The sequence below is a fragment of the Meriones unguiculatus genome, chromosome 2, assembly GCF_030254825.1.
Source record: "Meriones unguiculatus strain TT.TT164.6M chromosome 2, Bangor_MerUng_6.1, whole genome shotgun sequence".
In the NCBI taxonomy this organism is placed as follows: Eukaryota; Metazoa; Chordata; class Mammalia; order Rodentia; family Muridae; genus Meriones; species Meriones unguiculatus.
In genome coordinates this window covers 46,393,155-46,416,453 of record NC_083350.1, presented here as the reverse complement: position 1 = coordinate 46,416,453, position 23,299 = coordinate 46,393,155, and the positions used below count along the sequence as shown (strand labels likewise).

Sequence of the window (23,299 nt, the reverse complement as noted above, 5' to 3'; positions counted from 1 at the left end):
TACTGGGGCACACAGCTCCAACCTCACATCTACAGAAGCCTGAGAGCCACTGGATCAGCCCCCAGATACTACTCCAAGGTGCAACACAATATCCATAGCAAAACTAACCAAACCAAGGGACCCCCTAGTTCTTCAAAAGAACAGCACCCAGCAAACACAATGTCAGAGCAGCAATAGCAGCTTACCAAATTCAGAGCAAAAAACACAGAGGCAAGGCAGCTGTCTCTAGGACTTTTCCTGCAGAGAGGAACTAACTTCAGGTCATCGAGACAATCCCGGGAAAAGGTCCAGGTAGCCCCCCTGACTACCAACAACCACAGTTACTACACAGGTTTATATGTCTTAGGTGAGCTGTGGCAATTCCTGAGATGCACCAGCCATTCGGTGACTATAACCAAAAAAGTGAAGAGACCTCCTTCAGAGAAAATCATCTTCTGCCAAGGGAATTCTCCCCACCTCAGGATTCCAGCAGGCACCAGAACATAACAGACAACACCTGAGACAGCCACATGGGTAGAGGTTAGCATAAAAGCACAACAAACAAAAGCCAAAGCAATATGGCATCTCCAGAACCCAGTTATCTAGAGGCAAGTAGCACTATCATAAATGAAATTCAAGAAGATGACTTTACATCTATGCTTATGAAGAGAATAATGGAGGAAACAAATAAAATGCATAAAGAAATAGAGGAATATAAAGTCAAAGAGACTAGGGCCATCCATAAAGAAATACAGGAGATGCAGCAAAATAGTTTGTGGCCTTCAGAAGGAAATAATTAATTCATTGAAAGAAATAAAAGAAACAGAAGAATGTTCAAACAAATAGGTTAAGGAATTATAAGAAAATACAGTAGGAAATACAGTCAGACCAGTAAGGAAATCAACAAAACAATTCAATATCTGAAGATAGAATTGAAAAAATTAAAGAAAACACAAATGGAGGAAATCATGGAGAGAAAAACCTTAGGGAAGAAAACAAGAAGTACAGAAGTAAGCATAACCAATAGACTACAAGAGATGGGAGAAAGAATCTCAGGTGTAGAAGATACAATGGAAGAAATCGATGTATCCATCAAAGCAAATGTTAAAACTAAAATATTCAAATAACAAACTATCCAAGAAATCCAAGACAACATGAAAACACAAAATCTAAGAATGACAGGAATAGAGGAAAAAGAAGATTCCCGTCTCCAAGGCACAGAAAATATTTTCAACAAAATCACAGGAGAAAATTTCCCCAACTTAAAGAAAAGCCTATAAGCATAACAGAGGTCTAAAAAACACCTAATAAATTAGACAGAAAAGAAAATCCTCCTACCACACAATAATCAAAACAGTAAGTAAACAGAACAAAGAAAAGAATACTAAAAGCTGCAAGGGAAAAAGGTCAAGTAACATATAATGGCAAACCCATCAGAATTGCACCTGACTTCTCAATAGAGACTATGAAAGCCAAAAGGACCTGGACAGATATCATGAAGACTCTAAGAGAGCACAGATGTCAGCCCAGGCTACTATACCCAGCAAAACTCTCAGTCCTCGTAGACGGAGAAAACAAGATATTCAACAACAAAAACAGATTTAAACAATACCGAAACACAAATCCTGCATTACAGGAAATACTAGAAGGAAAAACACAACTCAAGAATAACTACTTTCAGGAAAACACTAGAAATAAATAACCTCACAGAGCAAAACTAAAAAGTAGCGAAGCACACAAATACACTACCACAACCAACATTAAAATCAAAGGATCTAACAGCCACTGGTCATTAATCTCTCTCAACATCAATGGACTCAACTCTCCAATAAAAAGACACAGACTAACAGGATGAAAGTATACGCAAGACCTAACAAACTGTTGCATACAAGAAACACATCTAAGTCACAAATATAGACATTACCTGGGAGTAAAGGGCTGGAAAAGGATTTTCCAAGCAAATCGACCCAAGAAGCAAGCAGGAATAGTCATTCTAATATCTAATAAAATAGATTTTCAACAAAAATTAATCAAAAGAGATGGGGAAGGTCACTTCATACTCATCAAAGGAAAATTCCACCAAGAAGACATCACAATGCTGAACGTCTATGCCCCAATACAAGGGCACCCACATTTGTGAAAGAACATTAATAAAACTGAAACCACGCATAGGTTCCCACACATTAATAGTGAGAGACTTTAACACCCTACTCTCAACAAAGGACAGTCAACAAAACAAAAATTAACAAAGAAACAATGACTACAACAGAGGTCAACATAAGTCAAAAGGATATAACAGATATCTGTAGAACTTTTCATCCAAACATAAAAAAATTTACCTTCTTCTCAGCACCTCATGGAACCTTCTCCAAAAGAGAACACATTGAAATAATCCCTTGTATTCTATCTGATCACCATGGACTAAAACTGGACATCAACAACAACAGAAATAGAAAAAGGCTTACACACACATGGAAACTGAAGAACTCGCTAATCAATGACAGCTGGGTCAGGGAAGAAAAAAAAAAGAAATTAGTCTTCCTAGGATTCAATGGAAATGAAGGCACAACATACCCAAACTTATGGGACACAATGAAATCAGTGCTAAGAGGAAAGTTCATAGCACTAAGTACCTTCAAGAAGAAAATCAAACGTCTCATTCAAGCAACTTAATAGATCACCTGAAAGCCCTAAGAAAAAAAGAAGCAGACACACCCAAGATGAGTAGACAGCTGGGAATAGTCAAACTCAGGTCTAAAATCAATAAATTAAAAACAAATAAAACAATTCAAAGAATCAATAAAACCAAGAGCTGGTTCTTTGAGAAAATCAACAGGATAGAAAAACCCTTAGACAAACTCACTAAAAGGAAGAGAGACACTATCCGAATCAACAAAATCAGAAATGAAAAGGGGGACATAACAACAGACACTGAGGAAATCCTGACAATCATTAGGTCTTACTTCAAAAGCCCATATGGCTCAAAATTTGAAAATCTAAATGAACTGTACAATTTTCTTGATTGATGTCACTTAACAAAGGTGAATCAAGAGAAGGTAAATCAATTAAATAGTCCTATATCCCCTACGGAAATAGAAGCTGTCATCAAAAGTCTCCCTTCCAAAAAAAGCCCAGGGCCAAATGGTTTCAGTGCAGAATTCTACCAGACCTCCAAAGAAGAGCTAACACCAATACTTTTCAAAGTATTCCACAAAATAGAAACAGAAAGAACATTACCAAATTCATTCTATGAAGCGACAGTCACCTTGAAACCTAAACCTCACAAAGATCCAACAACAACAACACCAAAAATAAACAGAACTTCAGACCTATCTCCCTTATGAACATTGATGCAAAAATACTCAATAAAATACTCGCAAACTAAATCAAAAAAACGCACGAAAGATATCATTCTCCATGACCAGGTAGAGTTGATCCCAGGTTCGCAAGGGTGGTTCAATAGATGGAAATCCATCAATGTAACCCACCATATAAACAAACTGAAAGAAAAAAATCGCATGATAATCTCCTTAGATGCTAAAAAAGCATTTGATAAAACTCAACATTCATTTACGTTTAAAGTCTTGGAAAGACCAGGGATATAAGGCACTTACATAAATATAGTAAAGGCAATATGCAACAAACCTGTAGCCAACATCACACGAAACAGAGAGAAACTTAAATCAATCCCTCTGAAACAAAGCAAGGCTTCCCACTCTCTCCATATCACTTCAACATAGTTCTTGAAGTCCTTGCTAGAACAATAAGATAATTAAAGGAGATCAAGGGGATTCAGTTCAGAAAGGAAGAAGTCAATTTGCAGTATATGATAATATACATGAGTGACCTCAAAAATTCTACTAGGGAACTTCTACAGCTGATTAAAAAAACTTCTGCAAAATGGCCAGATACAAAATTAACTCTAAAAAATCAGTAGAACTCCTGCATACAAAAGACAAAAAGGCTGAGAAAGAAATTAGGGAAACACCACCCCTCACAATAAGTCACAAATGACATAAAGTACCTTGGTGTAACCCTAATCAAGCAAGTCAAAGACTTATATGAAAAAAAATTTCAAGTCTCTGAAGAAAGAATTAGAAGAAGATATCAGAAGATGGAAAGATCTCCCATGCTCATGGCTTGGCAGTATTAACATAGTAAAAATGGCCATCTTACCAAAAGCAATCTACAGATTCAATGCAATTCCCACAATTCTTTACAGACCTTGAAAGAAAACTTCTCAACTTCATATGGAATAACAAGAAACCCAGAATCACCAAAACAATCCTCTACAATAAAAGATCTTCTGGAAGTATCTTCATCCCTGATCTCAAGCTGTACTATAGAGCAACAGTAATAAAAACTACATGGTACTGGCATAGAAAGAGAATGGTGAATCAATGGAATCAAATAAAAGACTTAGTAATAAACCCACACATTTATGGATACGTGAACTTTGGCTAATTGCCAAAACCATACAATGGAAAAAAGACAGCATCTTCAACAAATGGTCCTGGTCTAACTGGATATCTACATGTAGAAAAATGCAAATCGATCCATAGTTACTACCCTGCACAAAACTAAAGTCCAAGTGGATGGAAGACCTCAACATAAAACCAGACACACTAAACCTATTAGAAGAAAAGGTGGAGAAGATCCTTGAAATCATTGGCACAGGAGACAACTTCCTGAATAGAATACCAACAGCACAGGCTCTAAGATCAACAATAAATGGGATCTCATGAAATTGAAAAGCTTCTGTAAGGCAAATTGTCAGCAGAACAAAACGATAGCATACAGATTGGGAAAGGATCTTCACCAAACCTATATCTGACAGATGGCTAATATCTAGTATATATAGAGAACTCAAGAAGTTAAACAGCAACAAATCAAGTAATCCAATGGGGATTTAAAAAATGAGGTACAAAGCTAAACACAGAAGTCTCAATTAAAGAATATTGAATGGCAGAAAACACTTTAAAAAATGTTCAACGTCCTTAGTCATCAATGAAATGTAAATCAAAATGACTCTAAGATTTCACCTTACACTCATCAGAATGGCTAAGATAAAAAACTCAAGTAACAACACATGTTGGAGAGGATGTGGAGAAAGGGAAACCCTCCTCCATTGCTGGTGGGAATGTAAACTTTCACACCCACTTTGGAAGTCAATCTGGTGGTTTCTCAGACAATTAGGAATAGTGCTAGCTCAAGATCCAACTATACCACTCCTAGACATATATCCAAAAGATGCTCAAGTATACAACAAGGACATTTGCTCAACCATGTTTGTAGCAGCTTTATTCATAATAGCCAGAATCTGGAAACAACCCAGATGTCCCTTAATGGAGGAATAGATGCAGAAATTGTGATACATTTACACAATGGAATGCTACTCAGCGATTAAAAACAAGGAAATCATGAAATTTGCAGGCACGTGGTGGGAACTAGAAAATATCATCCTGAGTGAGGTATCCCAGAAGCAGAAAGACACACATGGTATATACTCACTTATTAGTGGATATTAGACATCAAATGTAGGATAAACATACTAAAATCTGTATATGTATAAAAGCTAAGCAAGAAGGAGGACCATGGGTAAGATGTTCAATCCTCACTCAGAAAGATAAACAGGATGGACATTGGAAGAAACAGAAAACGGGAAACAGGACAGGAGCCTACCACAGAGGGCCTCTGAAAGACACTACCCAGCAGTGTATCAAAGCAGATGCTGAGACTCTAACCAAACTTTGGGCAGAGTGCAGAGAATCTTATGAAAGAATGGGGAGATAGGAAGACATAGAGGGGACTGGAATTTCACATGGAGAGCAACAGAACCAAAATATCTGGGCCCAGGGGTCTTTTCTGTGACTGATATTGCAACCCAGGATAATGCATGGAGATAACCTAGAATCCCTGCACAGATGTAGCCCGTGGTAGCTCAGTTTCCAAATGGGCTTCCCAGTAAAGGAAACAGGGTCTGTCTCTGACATGAACTCAGTGGCTGGCTCTATGATCACCTCCCCCTGAGTGTGTGGGGGTGTGCAGCCTTACCAGGCCTCAGAGGGAGACAATGCAGACAGTCCTGGTAAGACCTGTTAGGCTAGGGTCAGATGGAAGGGGAGAAGGACCTTCCCCAGTGGACTGGGGATGGGCATGGTAGGAAATGAGGGAAAGAGGATGGGATTAGGAAGGGCTGAGGGAGAGGGCTACAGCTGAGATACAAAGTTAATAAAATGTAATTAATAAAAAAATTTAAAAATATAAATATTTCTAATTTGAAGAAATAAACAAAGCTTTTTGACTCTCGGAGAAGAAACATGGTTGACAGTGGAAGTGTGCTGAGTCTAAAAACATGGAGAAAAAGTTGAAGGACTGTCTGCGTTTGTTACAATAGACATGCAGTGTTAGCACTTCAGGGCTGTTATTTGGCTGGCTCAGTCCTCTAGCACTCTTTTCCACAGAACCTTGGGTTCCAGCCTAGCTATGCTATAATACTGTTTGTGAAAGCATACTTATTGCCTGCCTCCCTGATAGACTTGTGTGACAGCTACACATCTCTACAGTGCCCTACTTAAACCTCATCAACCATCACTTAAATGTATTGGAAAAATATTCAAGTTGATGTAATAAACAAACCTCCAATTTTGCTCACAATTTCTTCCCAAACAGGTCTTCAACATCTTTCTTTCCAACACCCAAAAGCTTTAAGGTGCTTTCATTAGAACCCCCCCCAAAAAAAGAATACATTTGCCATTAAGTCAGACAGCACTGAATTCAATCACCTTTTCTTATCCTAAAATGGTTGGCATCTCAGCTTCACCCAAGCCTGCATCTTACAAAGTGGTTCTGTACTCCTTTCACCAGTGGCAATAAGGCCTCAGTGACTGAATAGCCCTTCCAGGTGATTTTCCCTGGTCCCATTTTGACACAACATCATTAAATTAATGCTGACATTAGCACCTCGGTGCATGAAACCATGTGAGTCGGCTGCCAGCTTGAATAGCTAAATATTATATTCTAGTCCACGTCAATTGTGAATCTCAAAAGCTAAGCTTTGAGAAAAGGCATGTTTAACCTCACATGCACTGCAGACAGGCACTTCTTCAGCAGTGTGGACAGCTCTAAGCCAAGAAGCTCTGCCATCCCTAACCATATGGCAGACAAAACAGCTCTCACCTCATACAGACAATTAGGATCTTTTGTGTTGTAAGAGACAAAAATAAGAAGTTCCAAGAAGAATAGAACTTTATTGGGTTAGCTAGCTAAAAGTGTCAGGAATAAATCTGAGCCTGCATCCGCAGTTTCAAATGATGTCATCCCCACTACCACTTTCTGACACACCCCATTCCCAGGCTGCAGACAGCTATCCCAACCCACCATGCTAAGAGACCTAAGGCTAAGCAAGCACTTCAGTAACTCCTACTGGCTCCTAAAATATCTTATGTCCTTCCCTAAAACAATGGCTGTATCTAGAGGAAGTGTTGACTGTGTAGGATATTCCTGATCATTGGGGCAGAGTCAACTTTACTTGAAGCTGCACTTAAAAATTAAAGACCACATTATTTCCCCAGGGGAAAGCAGAGTGCAGTGACAAGAGACCTGAGTGAAAGATGAACAGCCAAAGAGTAGACTTTTACATTAATGCTTGAGTCGCTCAGAAATATTGTGACAATGTTGGCAGCCGCTCGGGCAGAGCCAGTATTCTTAACCAAGCCTGTGTCACCTGAGGAGAGGTAAAGGACGAGAGACCTGCCATGTGACTGAGTGAAAAACCAGCATCTTCTCAACACTGTATGGGGTGCCCAACACTAGAATTTGTCTCACATATGTCTTGTTATATAAACTGTCTCCTCTTCAAATACCAACAGACTGAGACACAGAGGGGATCCCCCCCAGGGTCGACATCATGATGTCCCATTCATTTACACTTCTGCACACGTATTTGTACAATAAAAGATGGTTCAGAATGAATAACAATGGGGAGGAGAGAAGAAATAGTGCTGAAAAGAGAGGAAGAAAAATAAGTTAAAACGTCAGAGCATAGAAGCAAAAGTAAAACCTAAAAATATCCAAGTGATAATTTTTCTAGAATAAACATACAATATTTTCACTGTGCTTTTATTTCCCATGAGTTTATTCTATGCTATCCTTCATGGTCAGAGCATATATTCCATTTGCATATGTATTGTGGTCATTTAATAGTGATAATAAACAACAATAACACGGCTACATTTCTTCTAACAAAGTTCAGACTCATTTTGAGAGAGAGAAAAATTCACAGGAGTCCAGCCAAATTTGGAAGTATCAATTTTAGCATCAATAAACCTAATTTGGGGGAAACTTTTCATTTTCCAGATGAGTGGGCTCATGGATACTCCATCCCCTCTTTTAGATGCACCTTCCCAGTCTAGCTGCTGATGAAGCCTGGATAGTATCAGCCCCTTCCTTCCTCATTGGAGAGCTACGTTAAACAGAAAAGAGGAGCACAGATAGAATGCTGGCAGTGTTCGCCCCAAAATCAGAGAACACAGGACAGCATCAGGCCGCACACTCTTAGGCACGTTCCCAGAATCACTTCATAACTGTTGGGAAAACGGTAAATTTTGGAACGAGGAAGAGTCAAGGTGTGCTTGAGTATACTGCCAGGGCAAAGAACGTGCTCTGGTGGACGAACGGCATGACCTATCGTCAGCCATCCATCATATGCTAACTTTTATCTCTACCAGTGAACTTAGATAAAGAAAAAAAAAACACGTTATTCAAGTCCTCATTGTTCATGCCTGTCTTCCATGACTGGAATCAATAAGCAACCTTTTCTTTAAGCTGAGCAACGAAATATACAGCAACTATGATGGATAAACATCTCTGCAGGGGAGGCTTACCAGGCCTGCATCATGATGGTGAGCTTCTATTATTTACCACACACAAGACTGAGAAGATGCCATGAAAATGAATGTGATACTCATTCCTTTTCTCATATAAGATCCACACATACACACCCTCTGATCAACCGGCTTCCCCGGGACACATGGCATGTGCTGTAGCACTTTTAAAGCCTTCTTCTCCCCAGCCTGGCTCATAAATAATGATGAAGCCTGAGCTACTTAGACTTATGATGTAGCCAGCTGCTTTTATTTATGAGCAACGTGGGTAGCCAGTCATTGTCTGCCTGTTAGCACAATATTACTCTCAAAGAGGAGGCATGGGGTCACTGGGAAAACCCGGGGCCGTTGTAACACACTGTGCCTGCCATCCACTACCATCTCCGAGCAAAGATTTATTCAGCCCACCGGAATTGGCACATATTTTATTGCTGCTATCAGGAAGAAACATGGCAGACAGCTCCTTCTGGTTTGTAGCTATTTGGAACTATTCCCATTTACATGCTCCCTCCATGCAGTTTTAAAGAAACAGTGTAAGGATTTGTACAAAGGTTATCAATTATATCATTACCTAGAGCATTAAGTCTCATCCTTCCCAGTTACAACATGGTGAATGATGATGACAAGGGCACACTGAAAAGCTGTCAAGAAAAGTCCATGGAACAATAAAGCCACAGAATAAGCCATGGAACAATAAAATGATAGATAGAGATGATAATTCAAATTCATTCCTATAGCTGAGTTCATGAGGAGGAAGAATATTAATTAATTACAGGGCATTGAAAAAAGCTGGTTCTTCAACAAAGTTTTCAGCTTAAGCTGTTTTTGACATAACACATACAGGTAGACCAGGCCCTTAATTATGAGTTTTTAAAGGACTACAATTATGTTGCTAGAGTTTTTTACTTCCTATTTCTCTCCATCATTCTCATTATTCTGGTCTATGAAGATAAACACTTGACTTTCTAAAAGCTCTAATACAATGCTAGATTATAGTGTCTTGAAATGGTGAGAAGATGTAAAAGAGAGCCAGATGTCCCTCTTGGTAACAACCTCTGAATGAGCTGACATTACAGTATCTGGTTCCTAAAAAGGATTTTGAAACCATTATTGTAATTTGTGCTGTAATTCGTATTTGAAGGGTCCCCAAAAGCTCTAGTCCCCTACTTGGCACTAATGTGGCAGTTCCCAACCTATGGGTCGTAATCCACTTTGGAGTCGCGTTTCAGATAGCCTGCATAACAGATACATTTCAATTCGGAACGGTAGCAAAATTACAGTTATAACATAGCAACAGCATAATCTTATGGTTGGGGTCAAAATCATATTAGAGGGTCACTGCATTAGGAAAGTTGGGAACTACTGCACTAGTTAGTGGAAGTCAAAGCTAAGACGTTGGGACATGGTCAGAGGCCTGGAGCACTAATCTCTTCTCTCTCCTTCCTTCCATTTCCTGACCATTCGGAGAGCAACTCCACTCCTCATGTGCCCCTGCCTAATGTGCTTCCCTATAATAGGACCGAAGGGATCAATCGATCATGAATATAGAGTCCCCCAAAAGTCATAAGCCAAACCAAAATTTCCTCCTCATAGGTTTATTATCTCGGGTATTTTGTCATGGAAACAGAAGGCTAGCAAAATTGGTGGTGGCTCCTGGTTCCCAAATCAAGAAAGTAGTACTTGTTCAGCATCTACTATACATTAGATATTTGTATACAATAGATACCTTCCAGGCACCAAATATTTACTCACTGTTGTGTTTGTACCTGACATGGTACCAGGTACTGTAGTGATGGCATCTGCTTAGTCATCCGTAGGTAGACAGCCTAGCATTCTTCTCAATATCTTGGCCATCCTTTCTCCAGGCCTCCATGACAGTTCTGGTTTTATTTTGGGAAGTCCTTTAAGAGACTATTTTCTTCATCTCCTATGGTTTCTATCACAGAGCACAGAAGTGTTTTTGTCATTTCACAGTTTTGAAGGCTTGTAGTCCAAGAGAAAGGTGTTGACAGAGTTCACACCTCTGAGTAGTGTGAGGGACATCTGCTTTGCACTTCTACACTAGCTTCTGGGATTGCCTTGTCACACTATGGCCTACAGGCTCATCATTAAGACCTCTGCCTTCACACTTCTGTGCCATTCTCCCTGGGAGCACATTTGTGCCCAAGTTTCCTGCTTTATGTGTTGTTGAATTTTAACACTTATTACTGATTTATCTTTTAGTTAAGCAGCAGTTATTCCTAAACCAGCTGTATACCTACACAGAGACTAGGATTTATTTAATTAACCTAGAGCACAATGCTGAGCAATGATTACTCCACCCTAAATCTCCAAGCCCGCATAGTTTCCTCCCATTCAGAATTTCCATTTTATACTGGCTTTTAGTCATATCTTAGCTCTGATTCATCTCTGCTTGTAGTTCCAAGTCTTGTCCTGCCCATCTCTGCTCTCCTCCTCTCCTCCCACTAGCTTCCTTCTTCTCCCTTCCGGACCAGGATGTCCCACCCTATTTTCTCCATTGCTCAGCAATGTGGTTGGTTGTTTTATTGACAATAGAGAGAACAAATGGTGACATTTTTACACAAACTTGAGACCACAATGCACTGCAATGTCTGGATTAACCAGATAGTGGGGTAGAGAAATCAACATTTGAATGAACAAGAGTAAATTGTATACATTCGACAAGAACATTATACCAACATTTATGCAAGGGCATCAGTCATTCATTAGGACCCTCAATAAAGACTTAATTAAATGAGGACCCTCAATAAAGACTCAACTAAACTTTATTAATTTTGCTAAGAACTCTCATCAAATAGTGTTGCAAAGTAAGATTCTAATGACAAGAAAACTTTTTTGTTTATTTTAAGGAGAACAGTTCAAGTCATACAAAAAGTCTCTATGACTTTTCCATTAAGATGTGTGAATAAGATATTCATAGGAAAACCATAAAATTACAGAAAATTTTGACATAGACTGTTTCCACTCATTTGAACTCTTTGTTCTCTCCATTATCAAAATATTATGCACAAGAATTGCTTTCAAAATAAATAAAACTGTACTCAATAGGCATTATGATACTAAGCCCAGATTCAGCTACTGAAGATTGTGGTGCTAATGAGATGAATTTCAGGTACAAAAATATTCTTCAAATTGGTAGTAATTTCATCCTTCTACTTGTGTCTCAGAACCAATCCACCAATAAATGACATTAATTCTACCTTCAAAATATATCTATAATCTGTCCATGCCTCTGCTCTGCTGCACACTAGTCCATCAGTCTGTTGTGAACTATAATAACAGCCTCCAACTAGGCACACTTCCATCATTGTCCGTGCTTACTCCCAGGCTCTTTTAAATACAGAAGACAAAATTATCTTGCATTATACTCTCAAAAATAATATATATATACATATATATTTTAAAACGTAAGTAAAATCTTATCACTCCTCTGATGAACACCCACCCAAACTTTCCACACCATTTTTTAGCAGGACTAAGGAACTTGAAAAAGCTTCTAGACGTTACATAATCGAGGACACCACCCTATAGTATGATTCTCCCATGATTCTCTCTTGCTGACTAACAATTCCTCAAGCATGCCAAACTCTTAATGAAAGTTTGCTGAATAAATGAATCAAAATGACAAGATAGAATATAAATGGCTCAGAAAAACATTTCACATTAATTTTCTATAAATGCATTCTGATGTTTTTAAAGTCCCTTGAAAATATTAATATTTCAGCCATATTTCTTATATTCAAATTCCAGATCTACCACTTATGTATATATGATGGTACACATTATTTCTTTTCTTTGTGTCTTTAATTCTTCATATGAAAAAAGTGGAAATAATCCTAACTCTCATAATCTTCAAAGGCTTAACTGAATTAATAAATATAAAAATACTTTAAGTACCACATGTGAGTGCCATATGAATGCCAGCTATCATTTCTCTCTTATTTCTGCTATAAGAAGTCTAATGTGAATTAATTTCAATATGAAATGATCTGTCCCTATAGCTATTATCAGCTCTATTCTATCAAAACCTTCTGTGCTCTTCTTCATCATTTCCAGTATTAAATAAGCACCATGGGTCTTCTTGTATGGTATAAAGTTTACCTCCAGCTTAAGTTCTCTGTGGCAGGTCTCCTCACTGGCTACCAGTTGGTCTTCCCTAAGACTATATGGAAGCCAACTTCTGCTCTATAGAAAGGATTAAAACTCCCATGGGGTATACTGTGTGATTATCCTCTAGAAGCTAAACATTCCCCATACCCGTTTGGATAAGGAAGTGTAGAACTTGCAGCAATCTACTTTCTGATGTCTCTCTCAACTCAAAGAAAATGTATACATTCTAGTCTACTGAAGAGTGAGAATGAAGAAAGACTTCCATCTACCAGCTCTGGATGTCATCTCAACACTCTTCGACTACATTTTCATTCTTATCTACCATCCTCAACCTCTTCATAATATTCAAATAAAAGATAATAACCAGCTCCCAAATAAGTAGAGACGTTCAGGCCCCCTAAATAATGGCAGTAAAGGAACACACTCTAATGCTAACCTTTTCCTAAGGAGGAAAAAGGAAAGGCATTATCTAAATTCTGTAAGTTCTGAATTGCTTCTAGTGGGAAAAAAAATGTCTTGTAATTTTTGCACAGGAAAGTTTGAATGTATTGTTATACGTCAAGACAATATTAAAATGGCATAGGAAATTAAAACTGTCACTTCTCCTCTAAAAGCTAACAAATTCTGCAAATGTAACCTCCCATCTGATTGGCTTTCCCCTCTAAAGTGAACCCAACAGTGCTATTAATGAAGACTCTGCACAGCAAAACAGAAAGGTGGCCACCCATTCCAGCATGCAATTCTCCACATTAAAATTATGGATTTGTTTCTAATTTTTAACTCTACTGACAGCCTGTAGTGAGAGTTTTTGCTTCCTTAAAAAAACATAAAAATGTTATATGAATAATTTTTCTTTCAAAATATTTCAGGTGTGGGACATGGGGCTGCTTCAGGTTGACCACAGCAGTTGAATGTGATTCATCTCATGCTGTGGTGGGGGTATGATTTTTGACAGCTGAGATAGTTTACATTTGGAATTCTTGGGACTCTTCAGAGGGTATATAATACCAGAGCCCTGAGAAGCGGGCTGTCTGATGCTCTCTCCTCTGCTGCTGTTTGCTCCTGCTACTGTTGCTGTTTGCTGTTTGCTGTTTGCTGTTTGCTGTATTCCTGGTTACTGATTGGACACATCCTGCTGATGAAGATCAAATTTGTGCCAACAGACTTGACCCTGCTTAATCAGCAGGAAGTAGTCTAATGATATTGATATTCTCTTTCTCATCTAACCTTCTTTATCTCCTACCTAGTGTTGGGGCCTGGGAAGAAAGAGGGGTGGTATAGGGAGGTAGGAAAAAGAACTCAAAAAAGTAACCAAAAGACTGGCAACAACAGCCTCCTCTATTGATCCCAGCCCACTCCACCTAACGTTACCAGACTGCACTAGCAATGAATTACGAAGTATTTCATGCTTAATGACAGACCTCAGAGGAGAAGTGTTACTGAACCCTCTTGTGGTAAGGTTCTCAGGCAGCATTTGAGTTGCTTCCTGCTGCAACTCATCAGATCTGATTCAGGATCTATAATTTCAGAGTCAGAGCCTGTCTGACTTTAGTGTCCATGCCCCCAACCCACCCACTTTACTACTTTATGGTACTCGGATCAATAAAGTCAAATGACCCAAGTCTTTTCCCATCAATCTGACCTGTGAACAAAGATGCCTAGGGGATTCAATGTCCTGTCCTACTAGAGACAACTAATTTATCTAAAATTGATTGACTACAGGGGCTGCAGTTCATAGGGTGGATGGGTGGTTCTTAGATTATGTGCTAGACTTATTTCCAGACTTTCTGAACAGTTCCAGTCTTCATGCTACCCATCTGTTGATTCAGCAAAATTGAACAGATTCTGGACCGATGACACGAGCATTTAGAGATATCTACAGCCAGAACTTATGACTCTTCTTCAGTCCTTATATTATTTTCCAAAGTCGTCAATGAGAAATTCAAAATATTAACCAGACCGTACAATGCTCACGCTTTCTTACTGTTCTTCAAGAGTCTTCAAGAAGAAAAGGTATATATTTCAAAAATTGTCTGTAAAGTTCTACAGAGCCTTCCCCTACCTTTCATGACTTTTACCTCATTGAATAATAGGGGAAATTACACTAAATGGCACCTATATTACACCTTGAACTAACTCACATCTTTGCACAGTAAGTGGAACGGCCTTTTATGCCACTCTCATCTCACTCTCCTTGATCTCAAAGCTCCAGCAGCTCTGGCCTCTTTCTCTCTGTGCTGCTTTTTGGCCTCGCTGGTCCTACTAAGTTGGGAAGGTCTCTTCTGAACTTCCATCTACCTGTACTTAGGTAATTCCTATCACCTCGAAGATCTCTATTTACTCAAGGCAGCTTTCTCTACCTCTGCAGAACAAACCATCTTGCCTTACTTGCTCCCATAAACTTGTAATTGCAACAGTTTTGTTGAGATGTAGATCACATAGCACGTATTTCAACCACCTAACGTGTCCAATTCAAAGCTCTTTAGTAAATTCACAATAATTCATACTTGCCCCATTCAATTTTAAAACTTTGTTATTGCCCATTAAAAATTCCACACTAACCCCTTATTTTTTGCAGTCATTTCCACATCTAGTAGCTAGTAATTTACATTCTGTTTCTATGGACTTGCCTGTTCTAAACACCTTTTGAAAAACAGAATCATGGAGCACATGATCTTTTGGGCCTTGTCTCCCTCACTTAGCCCAATGTTCTCCAGACCCACTCATATTGCAGCATGCATCCATAATTCATTTATTTCTACTGACAAATAATATTCTTTGGCCAGGATGTACCACATTTTATTTCTCCATTTATCATGTCGTATAAATCAGGGTTGCTTTTAATGGACCTATGAATTTAGCAGATGGTAACTATGATTTTATGCTCTTATTTTTTATTATCTACTTCTTTTGCTCTCTCTCTCTCTTTCTCTCTCTCTCTCTCTCTCTCTCTCTCTCTCTCTCTGTGTGTGTGTGTGTGTGTGTGTGTGCATTTGCATGTAGTATGTGAGCACCTGTGCATGTGGGTGCAACTGCCTTGTGCATGTTTGCAAAAGTCAAAGGAGGAAGTCAGGATTCCTGCTCTACATTTCTCTACTTTATTCTGTTGAGACAGGGTCTCTCACCTTGCCTGGAATTTATAGCACCAATACATACTCACAGTAGGCTGCCCAGCAAGAAAATCCTGCAGGATCCTACTGTTTTCCTCCTCTACCCAGCACTGGAGTTACAGGTACCCACAGGCATGCTTGGCTTTTAACTGGGTGTTGGGGGTCTGAACTCAGGTCCTCATGCTTACACAGAAAGTACTTTTAATCCACTGAGCCATCTCCCTAGCCTGATACCTACTTCTCAGAATAGACAGGAAAGTTCTTTAACCCCAGTATTACATCTGTTATTTGCTCCCCATTGTGCTCCCATCAACCAACAGACATTAATCACATTAGAAATACACAAATGCAGGAAGGAAAAGAGAAGAGGAGGAAGAAAGGAAAGGGAGGGGGAATGAAAGAAGAAAGGAAGAAAAGAAGGAAAGAAGAGAAGGAGGGAGGGAAGGAGAAAGGGGGGAAGGGATGGAGGGAGAAAGGGAAGGAAGGAAGAAAAGAGGGAAGAAGACCAAAGGAGCACTCATCAAAAAGTTGTAATGGTGAAATAGGGGTGACTTTTGTTCTCAGTGTGGAGATTTTCCTCTTCAGACATTCGGAAAACCCTTCCTTTCTAATTGCCCCACTATTCTGCAATTTCACCTTTGGGCAAAATATTTTGGACATAACATCAGCTTAGACAACATCTGTAAAACTTTAATTTGTAGCCACGTAGATTCATGAAATGAAAAGTTCCAGGAAAAGATGCACCCCACCTTGCCATGTGCTGAAAGCAAGCATTTCTATCCTGTCTCAACCGGCTACAGGTACATGCTAGGAAGTCAGCATATGTATCCCCAAATACCTCCTACACAACACATGTGCTCCACAGTGGCCCAGCTCTCACTCCAAAAAAACGTGAGAAGCCTTTTAAATAACAGCCCTCTCAGGCTGTGAGTGGTGGGAGTGGAGAGAAAGTACAATTCAAGTCCCAGGCTGCCGTGGTTTCTAGTACTGCTCAGACACATTGAACTCTCCTCTTTTCTCTGAGGTCAAAGGTAAATGTGGCCAACTTTGGAGAATCACCACAGCCTGCTGTGCTGAAAGACGTGTGAAAAGCAGAACCTTTGCCAGGAGCAAAGAGGAAACAGACTGTCCAGAATAGGCCTTGCTGGAGAAAGCAGTCTGGGTGAAAAGAAAGCAGCCTACTGCAAAATGAAGACACAGTTTTAAAGAAAGGATATTTCACTCTCAGTTTCATCTGGTGAAGTAGCGGCACTTCATGCTTATAATACAGACTACAGTACCTCACTCTATGTAAGAAAGACCCGGAATTAGCCTCAGTGATACCTAAGCATTCATGTGCGCTCCCTCCATAGATGGCAGGCACAGGGCTAAGCAGATCTGTTGAGGTGACCTCACAATGTGCAAGGTATAGGTTTAATGGTATAGGTTTAATAATTAGCTTCTCTTGATAAAGGAAGAAACAGGAAGTTAGATTAATGGATTTGAATCTTTTTAAGTGGTCATGGTAGAACTAAGATTTGACTCGTGGCTGTCTTAGTTAGGGTTTCTATTGTTGCAAAAAAAAAAAAAACAAACACACAAAAAAAGAAAACAACAACAACAACAAAACACCATGATGAAAAGGCAAGTTGGCGAAGAATGGCTTTATTTGGCTTACACTTGCAAAACACTGTTCATCATTAAAGAGAGTCAGGACAAGAAATCAAACAGGATAGGAACCTGAAGACAGGAACTGTTACAGAGGCCATGGTGAGGTGCTACTTACTTGCTTGCTCCACATGGCTTGCTCAGTCTGGTTTCTTGTAGAACTCAGGACCGCCAGCCCTTACTGATCATTGATAACTGAGAACATGCCTTACAGCTGGATCTCATGGAGATATCTCCTCAACTGAGGCTCCTTCCTCTCTGATGACTCTAACTTGTGTCAAGTTGACACAAAACCAACCAGTACAGTGGGTGATCACCATGATTCATCTCTTTGTGTTCTATTTTGATGGTTTGTGGTGAAAACCGTTGAATCCAGAGCCTCATGTACGCATGGTAAGCACTTTGACACTGAACTCAACCTCCAGACCAGTGTTCCATGTTCTTAGACATCAGGCTAGGCACTTGCTTGTCAGAAGAATGTCTTCTAGTACAGGTATTGCTCTTCATCAGGTGTACAAACAATGGGTGACTCATTTAGTGGCTGTGTGCCTCCGCATGTTTTATTTGTAAAGTAAGAGAATTAATGCATATTTGGCCAAATGGAAATATGAACACCAGTCTGACATACAATAATTCCAATTATACAAGGCCATATGAAATTACAGAAACATTGGGGAGATTCATGTAAATGGCATGATTGTTGCCATACATAAAGTCTTTACTAATTAATAATCTGGAATCTGCACATAGTAATAACTTGTAAGTGATGTATTTCTATGGGGAGAGTTCACAGTCAAAAATATAGTGGGAAATAGACAGTATCATAGAGGCTGTATAATTCTTGTTATTTCATCTTAGCTAATCCTTATCATTTCATCCATCAATTTTACTGCTCTCAGTTTGAGCAATATTGTGCAATTGTATTTTCTGGTCCATTGACATTTAAGGATACTGTCAAGCTGTGACAAGAGAAGTCAAGTACCAGGTTTATTGGATATATAATTGAACTATGTGGCCTATGACCATTTAAAGTCAGGAAGAGCTGGAGTTTTCTGTGGATGCTGGTCAGAGTGAATCACCAACTTATCTAGACATCATCTTGTGAAGTTCAATGAACTTCTCAGAATCTCATGCATTGCTGTATAGGACATAGGCAAACCAACTTTTTTTTTTCCTTAGGAGAGTAGCTGAGCATATTCCATAATAGCTTATGCTCTAAGTTACTGAGTCCTATGTGATGGAAAGAAAAGAAACCACATTTGCATCTTACCAGTATGTCACGTCTCTTTTATCACTTTCCTCCTATCCCTTTGGCTCACCCAGCATCTGAGGGTCTTTCTTGGTGCATCTTAGAGATTCATTTAGACATGTAACATGAGACGCTACATCACACTTAAATACCAACTCAGTAAAAAATAGGTATATGCAGTGAATCACTAGGAGTTAACTAAGTTCAGTAAATAGCTTTCCAGATATGACAACTGTCCTCTTTCCTCTATGCAATCAAATCTACTGATCTTCTGTCATAGTTTTTGTCAACTTGACAGAAACTTAGACATACCTTGGAAGAGACCCACAACTAAAGAATTACTTCCATTGTGTTGGCCTACAGTCCCATCTGTGGGGCATTTTCTTGATTGCTGATTGATGAGGGAGGAACAAGTCTACCCTAGGCAGTAACATCCCTGAGCTCTGGCTTGGGCTGCGTAAGAAAGGTTGCTGGGCAAGCAAGGTAGAGCGAGCATGTAAACAACACTCCTCCATGTCCCTGCTGGAGTTCTTGCCCAGAATTTCTGCCTTTGGCTTCTTTCAACGATGGACAATGAGCTGAATTAAATCCTTTCCTCCTGAGTTGTTTTTTTTTTTTTTTTTTACCATGTTTTATCACTGTAATAAAAAAAAAAAAAAAAAAAAAAAAAACAAATGAAGATACCATGCCTACAACATTTTTTAGTTAGGCTGAGAGTCAGCTTGAGACCCTGCTATATTTTCTAACCAAGAATATGGCACTCTAAGACTCTATCACAACAGCAAGTACTGCCTTAATTAGCCCAGGTAACAAAGGGCTGCATTCTTATATAACGTAAAATGGACTACAGATAATCACAAGCAGTGAGAAACAGGAAGGCGAAGTTGTAAAATTCTGTCAGAAGAGTTACAAGGTGAATAACAGCCAAACCCATATTTGGAGGTCACTACTAAATTGCTTTACTAATAGCAGAAATGACACTCACTTCAGTGCCCATGGGCTTATGCATATAAATTAATCTAGCCTTACTAGCACGCTCAATTCTAGATAATGAATCCTTACGTATACTTCCCTAACGTGTGGCTCAGAGACCTAAGCTAACCTTCTTGTTCTACACTATCAACTAATGTCCTTTCTTGAGGATGAAGTTAAGTTCAGCCATCCTCCTATATCATCTCTTTCTGTAAGGAACACGAGACTATGTCTTGAATATTAAGAACTCAGGCATCAAAAGACACTGAAAATGTTCCAATCACTAGAACATGTTAGATTCCATTATGCAGGTGTGTGCTGGAACCCCAGCTACTATCCTAAATATGGACTGTTCTGTCATGGTGAAAGAGAGGTGGCACAGGCAGAAGACCGAGAAACCCCACTGAGAGATGCTTCATCATCGGGTTTGGATATCTGAAGCTAGCTACCAGTGTTCTCTTGCTCTCCAACCTCTAGCTGAAATGTGCTTGCCTTCGTACCTATCTGAAATTTTCCAATGACTCCCATGCCTACCAGAATAAAATGACGATGTTCCTATAAAATATGTGAATCTCTCTATGGTTTATTCCTACCTGTATCACAGACTACACTTTTTTCTCTCTTTCCTTCTTTCTCACCTTGTTTCTCACCTTGTTCTTTCTCACCCCAGTTTCTCTACCAAGGCAACAATCTCTATTTTTATGCTTCTCTTACCTCTGGCTGGCACAGAGCTCCCAACTCTCATTGTCAGACAAACTCTCACTTAAGTCTCAGTCTGAATTCAGACTTCCCCTTCCGAGATTGGACCTCAGCAGCCCCTGTCCCATACTCCACTAAGAGCTGACATAGCATCCATCCCTATCCTTTTCCTGGCGGCGAGCCAGGAAACTATGTCTTCTCCCCAAACTATTCCTAGTGTCTAGCATAATGTTCAGTGCTGTACAAACTCTGAAAATTTACTGGTTGGGTATTTAACTTAGACATGCAAGTGTATTTTGTCCCAAAGTGCCACCTGTGTTAGGCATGGAGATGAGCAGGAGTTGCATCTCTATTCACAGGAACAGCAGAGTTCTGCTTTGATGGCGTATGGGGATCCTCTAGTTTTATTTTGATTGCCTGAAGTCCATTCTGTGACCCCTTTATTACATCTGTAGGTATGTGTTGCCTGCCAGGTCACATCCTAGTTTTCTCCCAAATTCATATGTCAGTAACTGTTGGAATCCTTAAATCTTATCTTGAGGAACATCACTCCCCAGCATTTAGGTTGAAAACACTTAATCAAAAAATGTGTTAATTATTCTGCCTGCATGGTTTAGGGCACCTAAGCAGCTGGTGGAGCCTTGAGGTCACTTGGAAGTAGCCCCCCTGTGATTTTACATTAGCCTAAGAGCACCTAGCAAACCCAAGTGCATCACCCGTGTTCCACACAAGATAAATTGTGAACCAGTCAGGCAGGACCTACCCGTGGAAACATCATTATTCTAGTCATTATTCCAAGCAGCGAATGTGGCTGCTCAGCAAGGTATCAGTGCCCTCATCTTGCCAGTTATCTTTTTTTTTCTCCCAAAAGTGCCTGATTAAAATTAGGCATATTCAGTGTGACTCAAAAGGCACTACAGAAAACAATCTCACATATCAACATTGCTCAGCCACAGAAACAGCTCTATTTTTGAGTCACCACCAGTGGTGAGAGACACTTCAGGTAATTTTTTTAAATTCAGGTCATTAAAGGTAGGGACATAATCTCTTGCAGGTAGAAACTAGATTCAGATTGCAGCTCTTCTACTTAATGGCAGGAACAGACTTGCAGAGCCCTGCATGTCTCAGAGTGTTTCTTTGTCTGGAAAAGGGTAGTCGCAACATAGTTTATATAAGGGTAGTCACACATAGTTTACATTGCTCTGTTTGAAGTTAAAGATGTCGCTCTGTGCAAAGTAGTTGCAGAGACAGTCTTATGGAGGACATTACAACAGTGCCCACCATCAAGGTTCCTAAGATGCTTACATTACAGTCCCCATGAGGCACACACTAAACATAAAGTAGAAGAAACTCATCTTATTCCTAACTGAAAATCATTTGATTGATCACATCTGCAGAGGAATCTTTTTTTAATTTAATTATAAGTATTCCTTGACGATGTCATACATGCATACAGTGCATTCTGGTTCCATCCACTCCCAATCCTTGAATTGCCCTCTCATTTCTCATGACCTCCCTCTCTACAAGTCTTCCACCTGTTTTCTTGTCACTTTGTTTTGTTTCTCTTTTGTGACCTGCTGAGTTTAACCAATAATATTCACACTCATATGACTATGTAGCTGTCCACTCTGGGCATGAAGACGTTTCTGTGGTTACACCACTGAAGCCAATGAATCCTTCTCCTCCTCCTCCTCCTCCTCCTCCTCCTCCTCCTCCTCCTCCTCCTCCTCCTCCTCCTCCTCCTCCTCCTCCTCTTCCTTCTCTTCCTTTTCTTCCTCCTCCTCTTCCCTCTCCCCCTCCTACTCTTCTTTCTCCTCTTCCCTCACCCCCCTTCCTCTCCCCCTCCTTCTCGTCCTCCTCCTCCTCCTTTCGTATCCAATAACCACCAATAGTTTCCCAGAGAGGAGAATTGGATGGCCCCAATCTGTGACTTAATGTTGACAGGCAGAGCTTTACACAGACCAAATGCAGAGAGTCCCCATTTTTTGTTATTTCATAATTCCAATAGCTACAACATGACTAAAGATAGCGTGTCACATCCCTCCTCCTGATCTCCTTGGTCTTATATTCTTTCAGGCCCTCTTCAGCTCCATTCCCTAAGCCTTGTTTTGCTTAAGGCTGAGCAGTCAACAGTCTCTTGTTCTCAGCACCTTGAGCAGCTAAAATCCCCTGCATTTGCCACCATTAGCTGCAGAATAAAATGTCTCTAATCAAAACTGAGAGAAATGTAGATTCTTTTAACTTTTTATTTGTGTGTATGAATCCATACATGCACATGGAAGTCAGAATGCAACTTGAAGGAGTAAGTTCTTTCTACTTTGTGGATCCCAGGGACCAAATTCAAAGTTTCAGGCTTGGCAGTAAGCACCTGTACTCACTGAGCCATCTCGTTGATCCTAAACATAGATATTTAAAGAGCGTTATGACACTATGTCATTCAGTAAGGCAAAGGAACTGAGTTCCCCCTAGGGCTCATGACCTCCCCATTCATGAGCTTTTGATCAGGCTTTACCAAGCAGAGGTCCCTTCTCTAGAGCCAGCTTCAAATCCAGTTAGAAAGTAATGGTTTATGCTATTTTGAGTGTCTGTGTGCCCTTTGCAGCCAGGCACACATAGAGAAGCATCCC

At 39.8% G+C, this 23,299-nt stretch overlaps 1 long non-coding RNA gene across 1 annotated transcript in view; it reads right to left on the bottom strand.

The window, feature by feature from the left end:
• The window catches only part of LOC132652129 (uncharacterized), a 199,241-nt gene that overhangs the window by 76,266 nt on the left and 99,676 nt on the right, over positions 1–23,299 (bottom strand). The gene's annotated exons all lie outside the window — the stretch shown is intronic.